Below are 17,531 nucleotides of genomic sequence, written 5' to 3' on the forward strand. Positions count from 1 at the left end.
ATTGGCTTTGGAACAACAATGAACACTGTCACTAAACAAGGAAGAAAAATAAGGGAAGATGATAGTTTGTGAGTGGGAAACGGAATGTCTGGCTCCAGCACGGTCAGGCTGATAGCTCAAAAACCTTTAATGGAATTTTAGCTACAGCTGGAGAAATGTACACAGCCAGCTCTATGGATTGCAGCAACGTCGGAGGCAGGGAGGAAAACGGTGAATGATTTAAAAGGAATTACAAATTCCAAGGGAAAATGATCAAACTGCAAATATACAGTTAGATATTGTTTGATAAGATTTCATAGAATGAAAATAAATGAAAGTACTGCTGCTAGTTCTAAGAGCATTATATTATGCCTATTCCTGAATAGCAAAAGGCACAGCCCACAACAAGGATGAGGGAAATATGGCCAAAAACTCTGAAAACTTAGAAACCTGCAGAGATGAGGATTTGTTCTGAATATCTGGGGAAAGGTTGTTAAAGCTGTAAAAATTATCTATTTAATGCTTCCTGGGTTCTAGCTCTGGGTGAGGTTTGAAAAATACTGAGGTAATTAATATAAACCTACCAACATGAAGGAGCTCATCCACCACTGGACAGGAGAGGCAGGAAGGAAAGGGGAAGCGAAAGGGGTTGAGCGGCCTGTTCACCAGGCATCATCCTAGGTGCTCTGCAGCCATGAGCCCATTTCACTCTCCCAACAACCTGGACAATGATGCCCATGTTACTTTCTTTTCCCACCATTATTCCCCCTTACACAGGGCTCACCAAAACTCAGAAAAATTTGGTATCTTGCCCAGGATCACACAGTAATGGTTAAGCTGGGATTTAAAACCATTGTATCTATTCTCTCCACTATTCAAACAAAGGTACCTAAAGGCAACATACAGCAAGCTGGGAGGCAAGGGCTCTTAAACGCTCAGGAATAATCAGCTCTTCACTCATGCGGACTCTACAAAAAATACACAACAGAAAAAATCAGTAGTAATTAGAGAGGTAGGTTCATTTACAAATAAGGCAGAACAAGGCATTGTCCCAGCAGGCAGGGAAGGAAAGAAATATCTCTTCCATATAGCTGAGTGAGAGGAAATGAAGAAGTTATATTTAATAACATCAGAGGTGAAAGTAAAATATGCAATTATTTGTCAAAATACTTTATTCATTTCTGCAAATAATTATTATTTCTGAGTAAAAGAGTACAGAAAAACGTAAAGACAGCTTGGGCACAACCAACTTTTTCAATAATGGGCATCATATTCACAAATTCATATCGCGACAGCTAAATGACTTATTAATAGCAATGTTGAGATAGAGCCAGTTAGATAGTTAATGGTTCTATAAAAGCTGTGCAAAAATAATTTAATATACCCAAAAATATACTTAGCAATAATAAGTATATTTTAATCAATATTAACTACCTCAATGAGAAGACTGGAATCTGTTAGACTGAACAATGTCTTTAACTCTCCAGGGTGTATTCAGCCAGAGCGCATCTCACTTTGGATTCCAGATTAATAGCACTAATGGGAGCTCTTGGCCTCAATTTCAGCAGTTTCATGAAAGAGAAAATGCTTTCACAGAAGAGGACACAATCAAACACCACTGAAAATACGACTTAGGCAGGCAGAAATTTCATGGTCGTGTTGAGATACTTTCAACCAATTTCAAATTTCCAAGAACGTTGTGGGTATGTTTCCTTAATAGATTGCACTTCATTGAATCTTGAACCCCACACATGCTAAGGGCTGTGGTCTGCTAATAGAGATGTCCAGGGGCAACTGCAGAAACTTAAAGCACGTTAGTGAAAATCTGTGAATCTCTTCTAAAACTGTGAATTTATTCTCAGTGTGCTGCACAATTCTTACAGAAGCAGTAACTCTACTGATTCTAAGACAATTGAGTGACAGAACATGAACAAGCAGGCTGCTTTTGGCAACCACATCCCTCACTGGAAGCTTAATGCCTGCACCTTAGAACAATAATTTTAAGGTTTCTAAAAAAATCTTAGTTTTTGTTTTGCTTTTTAATCCAATTTCAACATCAGTGTGTTTGGATATATGTCTCTTCAGAGAGAAAGTGCAACCAAACAGGAAGTTTGCTCTTTCAGAGATATTTAAAGACCAACACGCCCTGATTAAACAGTTTGGTAAATCTATTCAGCAAACGTCTAAGATGAGACATGCTATAAACTAACTAAACCAAACACACATCTACAGAACACTCCACCCAATAAGAGCAGAATACATATTCTTCTCAAGTACACATGGAACATTCTCCAGGACAGACCATATGGCAGGCCATAAAACAAGCCCACAAATAAATTTAAAAGGATTGAAATTATACAAAGTATGTCTTCTAGCCACAGTAGAATGAAACTAAAAGTCCGTAACAAAGAAATTTAGGAAATTCATGAATATGTGGAACTTAAAAAAACACACTTCCAAATAACCAATGAATCAAAGAAGAAATCACAAAGGAAACTAGGAAATACTTTGAAATGAAAGAAAATGAAAATACAACATACCAAAACTTATGGGATGCAGCAAAAGCAGTGCTTAGAGGAACATTTATAGCTGGAAACAGCCATATCAAAAAGAAGAAACTTCTCAAATCAATAACCTAATCTTCCACTTTAAGACACTGGAAAGAGGAAAACAATCTAAACCTATGGCAAGAAGAAGGAAGAAAATAATAAAGATTAGACCAGAAATTAATTTTTTTTAAAAAGTACAAAAAAAGAGAAAATCAATAAAACCAAAAGTTGCCTCTTTGAAAAGATCAACAAAATTTGCAAACTTCTGCCATACTTACCAAGAAAAAAAAAGAGAGAGAAGACTCAATTTACCAAAATCAAGAATGAAAGAGAGGACATTACTTACCAGCCTTACTGAAATAAAGAGGATTATAAAGGAATACTATTTAAAAAACTGTATGCCTACAAAGTAGATCATCTAAATGAAATGGACAACTCTTAGAAATACACAAACTACCAAGACTGAGTCAAGAATAAATTAAAAATCTGAATTGACCTTTAACAAGAGATTGAATTAGTAATTTTAAAACCTCCACAAAGAAAAGCCCAGGGCCACATGGCTTCACTAGTGAATTTTACCAAACATTTAAACAAGAGTTAATACACACAAAAACTTGTACAGGAATGTCCACACTAGCACTATTCATAATAGCAAGACTGTTGGTGGTGAGCACGATGCAGTCTATACAGAAACTGATAAATAATAATGCACACCTGAAATTACACACTGTTATAAACCATTATGACCTCAATAAAATAACTGAAAACAAAATAAATAAAACAAGAGTTGGATCAATATTATTGGTACTATGGCCAATAAAGAATAAGACTAGTGTTTTCATCTTTAAAAAAAAAGTAGAAACAAGCCACATATCCATCAACAGATGAAAAGATAAATAAAATGTGGTACATCCATACAGTGGAGTATTTTATTTGGCAATAAAAATGAATGAAGTCTTGATACACGTTACAAATGGATGAACCTTTAAAACATTATGCTAAGTAAAAGCAGCCGGTCACAAAAGACGACAGATAATATGATTTCACTTACATGAAATGTCCAGAATAGGGAGGAAGTCCATAGAGACAAAAAGTAGATGAGTGGTTGCCGAGGACTGGGGATTTGGGGTGGGGGGAGGGCAGGGGGAGTGACTACTTAATGAGGACAGGCTTTTTCTTTTTGGGGCAATGAAAATGTTCCAAAATTAATGGTGGCGATCGTTGCACAACTGTGAATATACTAAAAGCCACTGAGTTGTACACTTTAAATGAGTGAATGGTGGATGTGAATTACACAATAAAGCTGTCAAAAATGTCAATTAATGATCTGAAATTCTTTTACGATTAAAAAAGGAGAGACACATTTGACCACATAAAGACGTTCTAGCAGCCACCTGCCACCAAAACCAAGGCACTGGGGTTGGGATTCTCTGACGGCCTTTCCGCTGTGCCACGGCCTTGGAGTCTCAGCAGCAGCCTTGCTGATCCAGCTCTTCCACACTACCATTCCTGCCACCCACCAAGAGCTCCCTGGGAACATGAAGGAATCAAACTCACTGGTTCCCCTCACCCTGACCCCAGGGAAAAAATGGCACGACGTCAGGCACTGGTCCCTGGTAGACAAAGACCCGCCCATCCTGGGACACACGGCAGAGTAAGATTGGGGCTGTACCAAAACCGGATCCCCGTGGTTTCCATTTTCCTCTGAGTATTTTGGGATCGTGTGGATTTCTCCCACCTTCCCACTCCTTTGAGTGAAATTCAACCAACTGAAAGAGGTTCTCACCACCTCTCATTCCAAACCTCAGAAAAACCTTCACTTCCAGGAGAATCATCGAGAGGCTGTTCATTTAAAAGGAGGCAGGAAGAGCCAGCACTGAATCGTTGAACCCCAAGAACGGTGGCAACTGTCCACTGCACAACCCCCAGCAGAAGACCTAAGAAGACGGCAGTCCCCGGCCACAGACTGACAGGGAGAAACGGGTCACCCTTAGGTTCTGACTGTCCTCCACGACTGGAGTTTTGCCTTTACTCAAGAATTTTTAAAAAGGGAAGCTTCGAAAACACCTGCAGCTCAAGAGTGACGTTTCCCCAAAAATTTAATGCAAAATCCTCCTCTTGAGTATTTTTACAACAAGACATGCTAACACAAAGAGCACACATGTTTGCTGCTCACACTACGATTCAAAAAGACACTGTCTCTATGAAATATGAGCAGCAGGGTAAGAAAACTGAGGAGAAAAATAGAAAGTACAGCAGAAAAATTTAATTAACACCAGAAGCAATAGAAAACAGACTTTACACAACAAAAAAATGGAATAAGGATGAAGAACAAACTCGAGAAAGCAGCCGAAAGAACAAATGAGGAGATGAAAAGGATGTCTGCAGGGAAGCACTGTGTAGGTCTGGTCAGAAACCCTGCCTGCGAATAATAGGTATTCTTGAAGGAGAAACCAAAGCAAATGAATTGGGCAGAGCAAAGGAATGAATCCTCTATTTTGACCTGATTTTCTCTTGGAGGAAAAAAATTCTGAAAAAAGTTAAGGCATTTTCAGCTGAGATACAAATCCAGGTCTGTATGACCTTAAAATATACGTGGGTTTTTTTTGTCAATCACAGCTTCCAAAAGATACACTTAAAGAAAATTTTCAAGGACTTCAATGGAAAAGGACTGGCAGTTGCTATGTGCTCAGCAAGTTAAACGTTTTTAAAAAATCTAAAAGTCATATCCGTCATTTATAAATTTTCAATTTTCCAAAGGCAAGACAGACTGAATTTGCATTCTCCTCTACAATAACATATGTCAGCAGGCAACACGGTAGTGTCTGCAATTGTGCTGGACAAAATGGTAACCACTAGCCACACGTGGCTATTTAAATTAATGGAAAGCAAATGAAATGCAGTCTTTAGTTCCTCAGTGGCACTAGCCACGTTTCAAGTGTTCAACAGCCACACGTGGCTACTGGCTACTGTATTGGACAGCACAGATACAGACCATTTCTATCACCGCAGAAAGTTCTATTGGACAGGCTGCACCATAGAGCTTTGAATAAAAGTTTTTGACAAAATAATTGCATGGGGAAGCTGGAATTTCCATTTGAAGGTTGGGAAAAATATTTTTTAGTTCCAGACAAAGCTTAGAAAATATACTACCCCTGTACCTTTCTGAGAAAAATGCTTGCTTAGGCATGCAACCCCGCTGACTAGTTTCATTTTAAATTCATCACCACAAATCCCAAATGAGCACAAGAATGCCTGGAACCCCACGATATATCTCTGATAAGTTCATTTCACAAATTCTTCTTTCAAACTCAGGCCCCTTTCCCCTTCCTTACTCATCTCCCCGCTCCCAATCTCTACAGGTCCCTCTCAAACAAAAGTCTCATCTCATTCTTCAAAGAGAAAAGAAAGTAACTGAAGAGGATGATTGAACAGGGACCCACCTGCATCAAGTCCACGTTCATTTACAAATGAAGAGGAGTCCCAGCTTCTAACGGAGACCAGCCTCTTCAGCTGTACTTGGTCCCCTGTCCATTTCAGAGACCGCACTGCTTCCATGAGAAGTGGGTCGCGCCCATCAGCATTAAAACACGCTCCAAAGCTTTCTTTAAAAACCAGTGTTTGGACCCTTAGTCCCCTCCTCCCAATTTCTCTGCTTCCCTCATTCAGGTCTCAGCTCAAACGAGAGCCCCTCAAAGTGACCACCGTGGCCAAAGCTGACCACGCCTCACATCCCCAGCTGTATCCCATTAGGATGTTTTCTTCATAACACTTACATCAAAAGGAAAATCTAGTTCCAAGACCACGGAATTTGTCTTATTCGTACTCCACACGAACAATGGAGCAAAAAATAATAACAAAACAACAATTCTTAGTGGGCCACTGTCCAAGCTTGGGTGAGCTTATGAAATTTTCACAGCTTTAAGGAATACTATTAACATCTTACTTTGCAGCCCAGAAACCTAAGGCCCAGGAAGGTTATGTAAGTTGCCCAAGGCCACACAGCTAATAAGCGGTAAAGCCAAGTTGAAACTCAAGCAAGAGGCTATCCCTGTATGCCATGCTCTCAGCCCTCTATTTCGATGCCTCTCTACAGAATAGGTACTCCAGATACAACATTTTGTTTGTTTATTGAGTGAAGATTTGTCCAAGTCACCAAGACACAAAGCAAAACTGTAATTCAAGAACGTGAAGATTAAGCAAGTGAACACTGAAACCAACTAAAGGTTCTAAAGGTAACGGTGAACGGCGTTAACCACCAGTAAGGAAAAGTGTAGAGCAGAACTATCTAAACGATCGATGCCCATATGGGAGCAAAAAGAGAAGGCGAAAAAGAAATAAAGGCAAACGAGGATTAACAGTGAAAATAGGAAAAAATAAAAACAGAGAGAGAGTTGAGACAATTATATATCACGGATCCATCTACCCACAATTTACGTTAAGTTTTGGGCGTAACATGAGATGTTTTGATAATAACAGGTGATCACAGGTGACACTGGACCTACCTCCCGGAATGTCTGTCCCGTAACTTCCGCACTTGCACCTTGTCTCACACCATTTCCATTTCAAAGCCCCCAACTGCGCTGCTTCCCTCTCACTGGGTTTTTCCAGACTCAGGAGCTCAAAGATTTCTTCCCTTCTTGATTTTAAAATCTTTGCTACAACTCACAGAGCAACAAGCCACACGACAGCACACATTTATATCATGTATTACTCCATCTTTTCCCAAGTTTATTGTCACCTGAAATTGAACGGGGCCCTCTTGGGAGAGGCGACTCTGTCTTGTCCATCTCTTCTTCTCCTCAGTGCCTGTCACGGTATTTTATCAATAAGTCAGGTAAACTCCACAAGGCAAGAAGAACAGCATCTATGTTCAATTATCTGATACCCAGGTCAGTGTCATGTAAAAATAAAAGGATACCATGCTTCTATGGAATATATAATGTGTAGGAACCAGGTATATTTCTCCAAATCTTTCTTTTTCTAGCCAAATAATAGGAATTAGATATTAGCCATTAGTAATATCTAATCACTTCCCATTATCATGTGTCTGATTATACATCTAACCAATCATTTCCATCAGCCTCCAAAGCATCCTTAAGATGTCATCCCTCTGGAGAGCCTTCAGTCAATTACGGACAAACACCAGAATCGTATTCTCCCATGAACATCCACAATAGCTCTGCCCACACGTAGGGTGGTCTGCCTCCTCACCTGCAGCAGTCCTAGTAAAGCTTATTTTAAAATTCAGCAAGTTCAGGGGCTGGCCCAGTGGCATAGTGGTTAAGCTTGCACACTCCACTTCAGCGGCCTGGGTTTCGTGGGTTCAGGCACAGACCTACATACCAGTCATCAAGCCATGCAGTGGTGGCATCCCACATGCAAAATAGAGGAAGACGCACGGATGTTAGCTCAGTGACAATCTTCCTCACCAAAAAAATAAATAAATAAATTCAGCAAGTTCATAAGAACACTTCAACTTCAGAAAATCAGTCCAAACACTATTGACAGAATTTGTTACTATGCTTCACTGTACTCTGGCTTGTGAATTTTGGACATTCTGGCCTAGACTTTGAATTTTGCCCAGGCTCTTAGGATAGGGTTGCCAGATTTAGCAAATATAAACAATACGAAAACAAGATGCTAGGTTCAATTTAAATTTTAGATAAACAACAAATAACGTGTTAGTACAAGGTTGCCCCACACAATATTTCAGGCATCTTTATATTTTTAAAGTATTGCATAGGACGTCCTTATACTAAAACATGCTTTACTGTTTATCTGAGATTCAAATTTAGCCAGATGTCCGGTATTTTACCTTGGAACTTTACAGTAGACGACAGAAATCAGACTTCCCATTTTCTGGAGCCGTCTTCACTCAGCAGTGATGCTGGACTTCCTGAACCTGTATCTTTGTAAAATGCTTCCCAGCTAATCCATCGCTCCCTCTCTTACTCTGCTAGCTTATCGGAGCTCGGCTCCTACTGGAGATTCGTGAAATGAGTTCTGATGACCTCTTCAGATCTCGCTCTAGCTCAGCTCTTTGCTTTCAAAGAGCCAAGTCTCCACCAGCATTTCCCAACATAAATAATATTGAGGGCTTGTGAGCTATCTAAATTCTCTCCCACAGGCTCCAGGAGTGAAAGAGAGAGGAAAAAACATCTGCAGTCACGGGGGGCAGCAGGTGTGAGGCAATAAATATTTTCTGTGAGACCCTGGAGTCGGAGAGCACAGATCAGTACATTCAATCAGTGCTGACCAGAGGTCACAAGTTCACACACCCAGACATGCTTTATTTAGCCCACAGAGTATAATCCTCTATGGTGTATTTTAGAATTTTTAATTAATTACTCAAACTTAATAATCAGGATATTACCTAAAAACTCTCTCTGTGGTTTTCTCTTGAAAAACAAGACCCAGCAACTCTGGATCTGCATTCCTATGTGATAACAAAGACTGGAGCTGAAGAGCCACCCAAGAACCCCAACGACCCCACCACTCCCTATTGTCTCACCTGCATCCCGCTATACCTGCTACTGTGGAGCTTGTGACCCTGTCATACAAACCCTTCATTTCTCATGAGTCCACACAACCAGTCATCCTGCCTCCCACTTTCCATTTGCAGAGGTCTCACGAACGAATCAGGCACATCATACCTAGCAGGTCCAACCTCCCACTGTTCCTACTAGCCATTTGTACAACGTCCCACCTGGATAGAAGAGTCTGTTTGCCCAAATGTAAAACAAAGCTGAATTCAACACGAGGTAGACTGTTTGCGCATAAGATAAAGAAAAAATATCCTTAGAAAAATATGTGTCAAGTTACAAATCAAGAGAGAAACGTGAGTTGCAGAATCATGCAAGTTCTGCACATTGCATGAACAGCATTAGATCCAAACTCAGTTGGAACAAACGCAGTACTTTCACTATTATTAGAGAAATGATAAACGCGACCAATGCTCCTTATTCCAAAAGTCTGCAGCACAACTATTTTTTCCCACTCAAAACATAGTGCTTGTGAATTGTACAGTCCGTCAAAAGTTGAAGACAACCTGAAGCAAAGCATTGAAATCAGCAAATCTTCATGTTGACATTCACTGACCTAAATATTACAAAGAATGTAAATGAGACACTGCCACGGACTATACCAACAGAATAATTGGTGGACACTGCATACCAGGAACGAACAGACTGGAATGTAGAACCCTGGTGTGGTACATTATGTCACATTTATTTGGCATCTTTCCTAAACTTGCAACCTCACAAAGGTTCTGTCCTTCAAGGTGTGAAAGAGGAAATGACACCGACCTTTTTCACAAGGCAATTCATACAACAAAGTAAATTAAAATTTACTAATTAGTTTAAAGAAACAAATGAACAATTAACATCTATAATTAATCGGGTTCATGATTCAGGACATAGTATGTGTATCTATTTTCTTTTCTCATATTTAGATAGCCATTTTTAAGAGAACCCAGACAGGCCCTTTACCCGTAGAACTGAACCAGAATCATGCTTTTCTTCTTTCCTTTTCTTTATTCATTTCCTTGGCCTTTCCTCTCCTTTTCTTTTAATATTTAACTTCAGAAACCTCTCTAAAGCAAGAAGTCCTTTGTCCCCATGGGGGTTAAAGCAGAGTTACAGTTGGCTTTCTGCCATCAGAGAAGGCCATATGGGGAAGAGAGAGTCAAGGACCGCTCACGCTTCCTCCTGCCCATCAGCTCCTTGGCTCCTCCTCACCGTTGCTTTCTCCTCTCCCCGGCTGAACTCCAGCAGATGTGGGTCCCTCTGAACACTATGTCCTAGGAGGATGTAGTGGCCATGCTCTGGAAAGGCAGCATCTGCCTTCTTTCCCCCTTAAAGAAATGTGCTAAAATCCTAAACATCCAACTTAAAGAAAAGTCAAATTCTAAATGGAAACACCACCTTTCAGTAATCTATGTCTCACCTCACCTCTGTTCCTCCTCTTCCCCCTCCTTTCTACCCCAACCCCAAGGATACCAACTGGCATGAACAGTTTTAAATTCTAAGTGGCAAACTACTGCTAAAGGAAGAAATAAATGTCACACTTATATTATTACATTAAATTTATAGTAGTTCTATTCCAATTAGCTTCCTGAATATGTAGTTCCATACTACTAACTCTGTAAGGAACACTGAAGTCTCAAAAGCGAGCATTCTTACTATTTTTTCCCCTTTCTTCCATCTAGTTTAGAACGAAAATATCAAGAGAGAAAAGTAGACGCGTGTTAGTTTCCTGAAGCTGCCATAACAAATTGCCACAAACTTGGCACTTAAAACAAGAGAAGTCTATTCCCTCACAGTCCAGGAGGCCAGAAGTCTGAAATCCAGCAGGGCCACCTCCCGCCAGGGGCCCCAGGGCAGGATTCTGCCCGGCCCCTTGCAGCTCCTAGTGGCTGCCCCGGCGTCCCTGGGCTGTGGCCGCGTCATTCTAATCTCTGCCTCCGTCTTCACACCGCCTTCTCCTGTTGGTGCGATCTCCCTCTGCTCTCTCTTATAAGGACACTTGGGATGGCATTTAGGGCTCACCCGATAATCCAAGGTAATCTCCCCATCTCGAGATCCTTAATTTAATTACATCTACAAAGACCCTTTTTCCAAATAGAGTAACACTTACAAATTACCGGGATTAGGACTCGCCATCTTTTGGTGGTCATTATTCAACCTACTACAAGATCAGTACAGTTCTACATGTAAAACGTCTTAATTGGCTGAAAAGCATGAGCCAGCTACATGCTTTCTTTCAATTACACAGCATATCGTGGATACTATAGTCTTACTAAACAAGCCCCAGCTGTAACAGTCACGTTTCACACTTAGTAGCTGAAAGATTCAAGATTCTTAATCTGGCAAATCACCTGGATGGCAAGGTAAGTGGGACTCAATGAAGAAATTCAGTGGGTAAGACTATCTCTCTCAGAGCTTGATGAGGACCCAGTTCAGAAGGCACTCCACGACAGGATGAAGTCCTACTGTTACAAAACCAACTGTTACCAAGCCTGGCTCTGGAGAGGAGGACACAACAAACGGGATCCAGCCACGGCACTCTGGTTGGATGGGAATGGAAGGAAAAGGGAGATGACGCAGTTTCCTTCCTGGGACACAACCCAGAAACACGGGAGAGATGCTGAGCACTTCACGGCAGCAAAAGCCACAACAAAGGACTCTCTTCAGCTTAAAAGGGAAGGAATACAAGTTTTACAGAGTTGGGAATGGAATTCATTTTTGAGAAAACTGAATGAATACAGAGAATATGACTAATTTGGTCAAGCTTTCTCTAAGCTAGGGCACAATCATAGACAAACGTTTGAAACGTGCATACTGGAAAGAGAGAGAAATTCAACATATTATCAAAAGATTACAAGCCATGGGAAAAAGCTATCTTCAAGTGAAGCCTGAGAGCATTTTTTAAAGGTCATAAAGTGGCTTTGTTGTATTACCGTTAAAAGACGACAAGCAAAATAATTTATTTTCATCACTGCGGATAGGAAATAGGAAAGAATTTTTACTTTCTTATGAAGATCTGATCAAAGCAGTCTTATCATCAGTAGGAGGTGGAGAAATGTTCTTCAGCCCCCCTGGAAAGTTTACATAACAACCTGCTGCTCTCTCCCTTTCATAAAATTCAAGCACCTCAGAAAGCAAACTCAAATATCTCAGAAGCTAAGTCTCCATCCCTTTCTTCTATATCTAATCTGAATCTTCAGCCACGAGAGGAAGTGGTCTGGTGACAACATCTTCGGCAACCCGAGACATTGTGTTGCCAACTCTAAAACGATGAGTTGAAAGGTCCTGAAATATAAAGACAGTAATGGAATTACCAGAAATCCAGTACAATGGTAATATTCCCTGACATTCATTGAGTGCTTACTATCAGCCAGGCACTGTGCTAGTAAGCACTTAACTTGGATCACTTCTTCACGCCTCACAAAAATCTTATGCGGAAGGTACTATCTGCACGGAAATTCTGAGCAAAGGAAAATGAAGTCAAATTCCCAAGACTAGAAGCAGCTGAGCCAGGATTCAGACCCAGGGAGTCTAAATCCAGAGGGGAGCTCTTGCCTACTGCTGCCGCTGTGTGATGGCACCAATGGCTTCTTACTGTGTGCCAGGCACCGCCCAGCAACTACACATCTGAAGATACGTCTCCCAACCGCCCTGGGAGGCAGTCTTATCATTAAACCCAGCTAAGGAAACCGCCACCCAAAAAGATTATGTACCTTGCCCACAGTCACACCATTAGCAAATGGTAGATCAGCATTTAAACACAGCAAGGAAAACTCTAAAAGCAGTTTACTTGACAAGTCCGCCAACAATAAAGACTAGTGAGGTGTGTCATGTTTAATAAGACCTTCTCTGACCAAGTGCAGAAGGGAATCCAGTCATCTAAACTGTCTGTTGACGGATGACTACCCCACACCTCCATCCCCATTGACTCCTATGCATAATATCACACGCCAGTTCCAGGGTTTTCCAAAGGGGAGGATTAGGCAGCATCGTCACTTTTAACACATTAGAATGGGGAAAACAGTACCAGGTTTTCCAAAGACCTGACACTCTAAGGATAAGTATATATGAGGAAAAGAAGGGAATGAGGCATGCATTAACAAGTCAGAGAAAATACAGCACCAAAAGCAAGTCAAAAATCACTTTCCCACTGCTGCCTGTGTCCAGTCAGGTGGGGACTGACATAAAAAAAGCGACATTGCCAGCTTTATCTGAGGAGACTGCTTCTAAGAGGCTGCCAGCTGGCACAAACTGGAAGACCAAAGGGGTGCAGGCTACAAAGGGAGGAACAGAGGAAAGCATTTGGTCCAAAGCAGAGAGAAGCAGCAAGTGACCCAAAAAAGGCTTCTGTTCGTGTGTGTGGCTTTCCCATTTACCACGAAAAACTTCACAAGGACAATCTGTTGCCTTGGTTTATAGAGCCAAGAACACACAAGAAGGCTTCCTCTAGGTCCTGCGAATTCAGAGCCCGGGTCAAGTCAAGGCAACCACTCCCCACCTTTCCAGCTTCCCTTTGAGATCCAGAATGGGAAACAAACTCTAGCAGAGAACGCACATGGTGATAAGTGGAGGGCAAAACATACCTTAAATCACTAAAGAGATCATTATGATTTTCTTCCTGTTGTCGCGCACACACACACATACACACACACAAATACACCAGAAGTACAAAACTGTGTACTAGCGTTCAATATAATTATCTGCCAAAATTAGGGCAACAAAATTCCTATGGAAGAACAAAAGGAATCTATTCAGCATTTACTCCAAAAAGGAATATCCCAAATATATGTGACCAGTAAATACAACTTGTCTTCTTCTTTCATGATTTTTAATAATCCATTGCATTTCCTATAAGGGCAGAAAGAAACGCAAAGAGAGACCCCTTCCCCCTAAAAAAGAAGAGTGAGGCAAATTAGGAAAGAGTGACGGGCAAATATGATCTGGTGTCCAGCCTTAGACACATCAACGTTTTCAAAACTATACCATGTTTAAAAGTGTATTTGATAAGTTCACACCACATCCCTTGTTCTGCTTGTTACTATTACTACTCACGTCTTTTCTTTCCAGTGCCATCCCTACCAACATCCCCGCCACCAGAGGAAAATTAGGGTCATGTATAACAGTCTTACCATGTAAATCAAAGACAGAATTTTCTTACATAACCAACGCCTTTGATATCTATCCTGCAAACTCATAGAGACTGAACAGCAGTCAACGATCATTAGGTTTTACAAACAGCTGTGGTCTAGCCCTACCACGTACGCTGCCATCTCAGAAATAACATTGCCTATATAAGGATAAATTTAACAAAAAAAAATCATGGCACATTCAACTGAGGAAAATGAAATAGGAACCCAGAGTTTCCACAGAAATAATTCATGAATAAAACATCTGCAGAGTGTGCTGCACTATGGGAATCAATCATCATAAAGGCTTCTACAACACAGGATAATATGCATGCATTTAAACTCTTCTTTTTGACAAATGACAAAATGTCATCAAATCCTTCCATATTCATTGAAAAGATACTACCAGTCCAAATGTTGACAACATCCACCGCCTCTTCATATGTGTGCTGGCGGGGGCAGAGAGTGTGGGGTACTGCCCCCGTTAGTGCTCGAAGTACAGTTTTACACACAAAAAGAAATTAGAAAGCAAAAGAAAATCTGCAGAAACAGTCAACTCTTCGGGAAGAAATGAAGAGTTTGGATAAGCAAGTCTCACATCCACTCACCATATTGCATATAAAGATTTATCTTAAAGACTTCCAAAAATAAGGTTATGGATTCATTTTAACAGAAGGCCACTCCATACATTACTATTTACACTCTGCTGACTTTCAAAAAGGAATGCGATCTAATAGACAATAAAAGACACATCAAATCAGAGCTCATAACACAGCAGTTTGGCACAATGGTCATGAGTCCAGACTCCAGAGGTAGAGAGGAGGGGATGTGAACTCCAGCCCTACCACTTACTACTAGCTGCGTAAGCAACTAGAGAAACTGACTTCACATCCCTAATTCTCAATTTTCTCACCCATAAAACTAAAATGATCATACCTACTCTTAGGGGTAAAGCACACATAACATGTGTGAAATAGCACACACAACATACATAAAGTGCTGGCGCTGGGCTCGTGTTCAAGGAGCCAGTGCTCAAGAAACTAAAGATGCTGTTGACTTTGTAATTAATGATAGTAAAAGATTCTAGGGGAAGACTCTCCAAACGGCCAGGCTGTCTTATTAACTATTTAAAAAAGAAAACATCCATATGCTTTCCGGAACAAGTACGTGCATGTTATATAGTTACAAAAGTTAAAGAAATCGACCTCTTCCCTTCTCCAGGGAAAAAGTCATTTCACCTGGACACAGCGTGGCCTATGAAAAAATGTACATACATGAGAGATGGTGTGGTTCAATAATTAACTCTGCATTTGTTTCAAGGGCCTAAGCAAGTGAGACACTAGCCTTTTCTATCATAAAACAGAGAGCAATGACTTTGGTCTGAAATATTTTAAGAGCAGGAACCACCAACTGGATACTTTAATCATGATTTCTATTTTTAAAAACTGCATCCTCTTGTGTCCCCAGATTGAATTAGCCACAAATTGTTTCCCCTGAGAATCAAGCCAAAAAGTAATTTATTTGATATTGTCTATCTAATTGCTGAAGATTTTGAGAGAGAGGATTATTTAGCTTTCTTTTTGAGAGTAATTAGCCACTGCATTCACCTGCCTTGCTAACAACATGAAGGAAGATGTTATCTTTCAGTTAACTTATCTTTCAGGGTATGCACACAGCCCATCTAAAAGCTACATGGATGGACGGGGTGCTGTTAAAAGCCAAGACAGCTAGAAGACAGTACGAGGACTGGAATTGGATCTGCACAGAGCATTTTCTTATCCACTATCATTCTCAGAATGGTTTTACATGACACACGCTCTTTAGAAGCATTAACAGCTTGTGATTCATGCTGAATTACAGTTGGACCCAAAATGGTTCTGCTTTGGATTAAAGACTGACCACGGAAAAAGAGATCAATATTGTGAAAGTCCTTCGTTACTCCTGAACATCTTACTGAAAAAGACTACAATCTGTAGATCTTCATCCAAGACAGATGATAGGACTCAGTGAAGGCTCCTGAGGAGGCTGTACATTTTGAAAGTGCACTGAGCAAAAGGACAGATCTATAATGGGGGAAAGCTGAAAGCTACTCTTTGTGAAAATAGTTTAGTCTAAACTTTGAGTCCATCCTAAAGAAATTCTAGGTAAGAAATAAATATCAGGATCCAGCACTTGGAACAGGATTTCAACAGTTCTCATGATACCCTCAGGTAGTAGTTACTTGTCTTGTGACTTTCAAAAACCATCTCCACCTTGAGCTTTTACTAACGGGAGAGGTGGAAGGAAGCAAGGAGCAGATGAACCACGCCCTCAGAGGAGGTTTCTCGCTGGTCTGATATCAACCTAGTAAAGTTCCCATGGGTATGCCACAAAACTGTCCCCAAACCATCCCCATCTATAGTTTTCATCCATGACTCAGATGAAGATTAAAAAAGATACACAACTTATCGAACTTTGCATAACACAAAGCTAAGAGTACAGGTAATATAAAATGATGACAATTGATTAGATGAATGAGCCAAACACAGCCGACTAAATTTAATTCTCCATTCCTAGGTTCAAAGAATTGACTTCACAAGCAAAGGATTTGACCTAATAGCAATTTGTGTTTAAAAAAAAAAAAGAAAAGAAAAAAAAGAAGATACAGGTGTTTTAGTTGCCTTCAAGCTAATTTGGAGTCAACAGTGTTACAGCTGCCCAAAAAACCTAAAGCAATCTGAAATTGCTTTAAAAAAGAAAAGTGCCTAAAGCAAGAAAACACATAGTCCTTTTCTATTATAAACAGCTACAACCTCTCCAGGAATTGATGAGTTCAGCTACAGCTGGAATATACTTGGGGAAGGTGACAAGAATGTTAAGGAGTTTAAAAACCAGGTATGAGAAAAGACTGAAGGAAATTAAGATATTGCCAGAAGAAAAACCTTGGGAAGGACAGGCCAGCAGTATGTGTTCACCTCCTCATCGTGGCTAAGCCAAGAGCTGTCACCAGAGCTGAGTGCAGACGTGGGGACGCAGGGCCTGTACCACAGGCCCTGAGCCTTCGGTCCAGACTGCACCTGAACTGTATTATGTCCTAGGCTCCTCCTACTTCTAGGGGAACATCAAAACCAACTCCACGAGGATGCCTCACATTCTCTGCTTTCCTTGGTTACCTCCCAAATGGAGGGCTCTGTACTCAAATTTCACTTCCATTATCTATTCCTGCCGACAAACCACTCCAAAACTTAGAGGCTAAAACCATCTTTTTTTTTCTCATGATCATGCAATCTGGGTTAAGCTCAGCTGGACAGTTCGTCTGTTGACTTGCTGGCGGTCACTCCGTGGCTGCATTCAGCTGGCAGGTTGGCTGG

General features: G+C 40.7%; 1 protein-coding gene across 9 annotated transcripts in view; it reads right to left on the reverse strand.

Annotated features, from left to right (window-relative positions):
- The window catches only part of GRIP1 (glutamate receptor interacting protein 1), a 598,160-nt gene that overhangs the window by 520,913 nt on the left and 59,716 nt on the right, over positions 1–17,531 (reverse strand). The gene's annotated exons all lie outside the window — the stretch shown is intronic.

Source organism: Equus przewalskii, chromosome 5 (genome assembly GCF_037783145.1).
Source record: "Equus przewalskii isolate Varuska chromosome 5, EquPr2, whole genome shotgun sequence".
NCBI classification, from domain to species: domain Eukaryota; kingdom Metazoa; phylum Chordata; class Mammalia; order Perissodactyla; family Equidae; genus Equus; species Equus przewalskii.